Genomic DNA, 5,279 nt, shown 5'->3' with positions numbered 1-5,279 from the left:
TGCAACACAAAAGATAAGATAAAAAGATATGATAAGAATAATTAGTTTCATAGGTGTAAAAAAGATAATAGCATATGCTGTTTACCATGATAAAAAAAAGATAAGATATAGACTCAGCTTCAAAAATAGTCGACGAGGATGGGATTCGAACCCACGCGTGCAGAGCACATTGGATTAGCAGTCCAACGCCTTAACCACTCGGCCACCTCGTCATACCGCCGATGCGCCAATATATTGTATTAAGAACTAAAATAATGTGATATGCCCAAATTACTGCCATCTGTACAATTGTTTCCACAACGATCTAAAATTTGGAAGATTAATACTCAGATAGGCCACAGATGTCAGTGATTGTACGATTAGAGTATTGTACGAACTGATTACACTAAAAAACTTTAGCAAATTCTGTAAAATTGGTTTAAATATTGTTTTTTAGATTAGTATTTGAGTACACTAACTTCCTGTTAAAAGTCGAGACATGTGATTGTATAATAACGCCGCGAAAGTCCAATCAAGCAGTCCTCATTGTAGCGGTCTGTGAATAGTATTTTTATTTCCTTTTTCAGCTCCAGACTAAAGAATAGTTTTTAGATGCAACTCAGCAAGGATTTTCGCTTTGTTTGGATTTACCAGACATGGGCTGAACTGGGAAACGGTACTCACTTCTCATTTCAGTGTCCGATTCTACATTATGTCGTAATAAGCGAAGATTTTTTTTGTTTGTTTACTTGATAATCTTTGCGAAGATCTAATTGAATATTAATAACAATAATATTCAATTAGGAATATCGTCATTAATTATTATTTTTATTATGATGTAGTTTCGTGTCATTCACCTTAAAATCCCTTGGAGCGTATTCTTTTTACGCCACTGACTTCGCAATAATTAGGCTGAATTGATTAGGTTAGGTTAGGTTCTTCTCATTTCTGAATTTTTGAATTGATTAGGGGCTATTCTCTATTATAATTATATATTATAACTTTATGTTATTCTCTATTATAATAGAGAATAACACAAAAATGCCTTGTGACCGTGTTTCGTGATTTAAATATTTGTCTAATCGAGGATTTGAATTTTCCAATGCTAAACTATGTTTAGGAAATTCAAATGGGATGAAGATCTACGATGTCAAGCGAGTGTAAGCGAGTCTTAGCGCTGGGCTATTGGGCTAAATGGAATATTTGTTTGCATTCAAATTATTGGTAAGGAAGGCACTTCTAGTTTTCTTCTTTATTCTAAGATTGTGAATGAACGATGTATGAATGCGAATGAAACAAGAAATGTGTGCAAAGACTGAGTTGTTAGGCGGTCCATCCTTTGCCTACACGAAGAAAACTAACTGATATAAAATATCGCAAATTTATTAAGAATCACTTCAAATTATTCGTTATCCCGTTAAAAATGGAATTGTAGGCCTTTAACGAATGAATTGATAGGTTTCCTAGTATAATTTCAGTAAAACACGAACGTGTTTTCGCTGTGTCGGAACACGTGTCCATAAAATTTCTAATATTTACGCATTTCGTCATTGTATATTATCAGGATAAATGCAGGTGCGATATATTAGGAATGTACTAAAAGCTTAATAGGATATAACCGGATTTTAATAAATCAGCAATACTCATTTTTTTCCGTGTACCCCTTCGGGAAACGCCGTGATGTTTAGTTAATTAGTTAGAACGTAGTAAGAAGAAACGTATCAAAGGTGAATAGGTAGGAACATACAGGAATATATAGGAACTAGCAGAAAAAACACTCCGTGCGTTTTTTGCTGCTAGGCCCTGCGGGCGGTACCTACTTAGTTGGGCTTCGCCCAGTTTAAGTGATACTAACAACAGTTAACCTATAATAACCCAACCTAACCTAGCCTAACTTATCATTTTATTATACACACAAGAACATGTACAATTTATTATAAATATAAGTACATGTCAGATTAGAGATTTGTTGGCTAATTTTACAATCAACGAAGCGTTTCTAGCTTCTGATTGTGTTTCATGTTTTTATTGGTCTGTCAAAATGGTGCGAAATTATTATTTACGTAAATAATATTTTGTGTTAAAAAAAAACGTTATTTATTTAAATAAGTGTAGCAAGTTTTTAAAAATATTTTTGTATGTAAAGAAAATCCCAACTTAACCTTTCATAATACATCCTAACTTAACCCAACCACACCTATCCTAACCTAACCTAACCTATCCTAATCTAACCTATAATAACCCAACCTAACCTATAATAACCTAACCCAACCTAACCTAACCTAACCTTTAATAACCCAACCTTACCTAACCTATCCTAACCTAACCCATAATAACCCAACCTAACCTATCATAACCCAAACTAACCTATAATAACCCAACCTAACCTAACTTAACCTTTCCTAATATAACCTATAATAACCCAACCAAACCTAACCTAACCTATCCAAACCCAACCTAACCTATAATATCCCAACCTAAACTAACCTATCCTAACCTAACCTATCCTAACCTAACCTACCATAACCTAACCTATCCTAACCTAACATATAATAACCCACCCTAAACTAACCTAAAATAAACGCTTTATTTAGTTAGCGTTTGGTAGTTAGAATAGATGAAATTGTAAGTATTTGTTATGAATTATTTCAAATGAAATTATTCGCTATTATGCCGCCAGAGGTGCGCTCTGTCGGCCAATGGGGAAACTATTCCTGCGGCCGGTAAAGCAGGGATTGACTTTTTTCCCATGCGGAATTTACCCGCAACACACTATTTGAATTCGACCAATCAGAGGGCCTAAACCGTCCAGACGATGGCATAATAATACTATCAGAATAATTGTAATGAGGTCAGTGCATAAAGCCTGGCTAATCCCGGTAGACGAATTATTGTTTAAATTGAAATGCACAACGAATTAATTTTTATTGTTAAACAAAAAAACCTAAAAACAACCTTTAAAAATTTCGAATTTAAAGCTTCAGGTTGCCCAACTTTACAAATTAATGTTTGCAAAATATTTATTTTTATCAATCATTATTGACGGACTTTCCACTGTGTATTTACGCATAGTATCTATTCATATCTTCTTAGAGTTTTTGGGTGAATCTGAGGGTCTTCGGTGGTTTTGTAATGTGGTCCTAAATTGTTGTTTATTTGCAGCAAACAAGAATGAAAAGAAACAGTCCTGCAACCTTTTGTTGAAAGATATGGGTACCTAGTTTGGATGAAACTTGAAAATGTGCATTATACAATATTGTAAATTGTTATATTATTGCAATTGCAGTGCATAATATGTTCAACACTCAATTGCCAATAATTATGTGACCTATATCGAAAATTTTATTTCAAATGATATAATATATAATTTAGATCCAAATTAAAAACTCACTTTTTCAGTCACTCATTTCCATAAATCCGTCATTCTATCCAAATATTGCATTTTTTCCTTTTGTTATACCGTAATTGATGATTCACACATACATTCTCTAGCGATTGCGTTCAATGTATTTGTACTTATGATAAAAACGTCAAAATGCTATTGACTTGCCTACCAATGGACAATGGACAATATCAACGGGAACATAACACGTCAATCGGTTTAATTGTTGGCAGATGAATCATTTAAATGCGTTAAAGATCGACGATTAATTTCATTCATTCATATATTCACATATATTTCGAGCTAATAATAAAAACTAATTTAAAAAACACCCTAATAGAACTTCCTTCTTCTTCTAGCGCTTGTAAAATTAGATTGTGAATGTTAATTTTAATTATAAGTTTCTACATATTTAAATATATATTTTAATAAGATAGTAGTTATAGGCCTTAGTCGTAAGTCTTTAGATATAAGTTTCAGACGTAAGTCAGTAGTTCTAGTATCAACTATTTAAGAAATATAATTGTACAGCACCCTTGAGGTGATTTCTCACGAAAACGGCGCTATATAAATTAGCAAAATATTATCATTATTATTATTATTAACCTCAAGCCCTCTGAACCAATGGGGGCCTGGCGCCAGTAATTTTTTTGCCCCCGTTTTTTTTCGTGTATATTTAGGTTATACATGTGAATTAATTTTGCATTTAAGATATTGAGTATAAAATAAACTAGTTAAGTTCCATTTACAATTTTTTTATGGTTACATGTTGGGAAGAAAGTAGATATTAAAAGTTATAAGCGAAAAAAAAATATGGAAAGGATAGAGGATAGATAAAAAAGAATTGTTTTTGTTTAAGTACATTGTAAGGTTAATTTGATTTAAGAAAAATTAAGGGTCAAATTGCCACCTGTAAAAACCAGTATACGCCTAGGTAGTAGGTAGGCGATCACTGTAATCAATAATAATAGAAAAATAATATCAAGGGCGATGTGTTAGGTGCTGTTAGGTGTTAGGTATTATCAGCGCCTTGGTAATTCGGCGCCCGGAGCGGACTGTTCCAATTGCGCCCGCATAGGGGCGGCCCTAATTAGCCTCGAAGAAGTCGTGTTGCATCCGAAACGCGTTGGCTTTTACCAAAATGTAATATGATAGTCAAAATAATATCGGGGATAAATGTTTCTCATCTGGTAAATTTTATGTCACCTATGTTATAAATAACATCTTCAACCTATATGTGTCACCTATGTTATAAATAACATCTTCAACCTATATGTGTCACCTATGTTATAAATAACATCTTCAACCTATATGTGTCACCTATGTTATAAATAACATCTTCAACCTATATATGTCACCTATGTTTTAAATAACATCGTCAACCTCTATTTATATATCACCTATGTTATAAATAACATCGTCAACATTCGTATTATGTCACCTATGCTTTAAATAACATCGTCAAACTATATTTATATATCACCTATGTTATAAATTACATCGTCAACCTATATATGTCACCTATATTTTAAATAACAATCGTCAACCTATATAGGTACGTATACCAATGTATGACATGTAGTATTATATCTAATATATATATTTATTTAAATCTATTGTCAAGTGATGAACGATAGAAAATATCATAAAACATACTAATTTTAGTCGTGGGTCTGTCTGCGATTCTGGTGACTCTGGTTTAATGAACTCGGATTTGTTTTGAATTTAAATGTCATTTCAAAAATGGAACTGATTGTGTCAAGAATTCGGACAAGTGATAAAGTACCTACCTACTTACCTATAACTTAATGTTAACAGAAAATTATTCAAATTCGGACTATCCACAGATTTTTCACAGGTTTTTCAAATAAAACACGTGAAACGAAACATGCGAAACCGGCCACGAAAGCTGAAAATT

General features: G+C 32.7%; 1 non-coding gene across 1 annotated transcript; it reads right to left on the bottom strand.

The window, feature by feature from the left end:
- Nucleotides 1–130: 130 nt before the first annotated feature.
- On the bottom strand, nt 131–212 carry TRNAS-GCU (transfer RNA serine (anticodon GCU)). Its single transcript has one exon. It is a non-coding gene; the product is annotated as a tRNA-Ser (tRNA).
- Between the last annotated feature and the right edge of the window lie 5,067 nt (nt 213–5,279).

This window comes from Hesperophylax consimilis, chromosome 3 (assembly GCF_061612785.1).
Source record: "Hesperophylax consimilis isolate HC1 chromosome 3, BYU_Hcon_1.0, whole genome shotgun sequence".
NCBI lineage: Eukaryota > Metazoa > Arthropoda > Insecta > Trichoptera > Limnephilidae > Hesperophylax > Hesperophylax consimilis.
The sequence above is the reverse complement of the archived record's forward strand: the minus strand, read 5'-3'. Positions and strand labels throughout refer to the sequence as shown.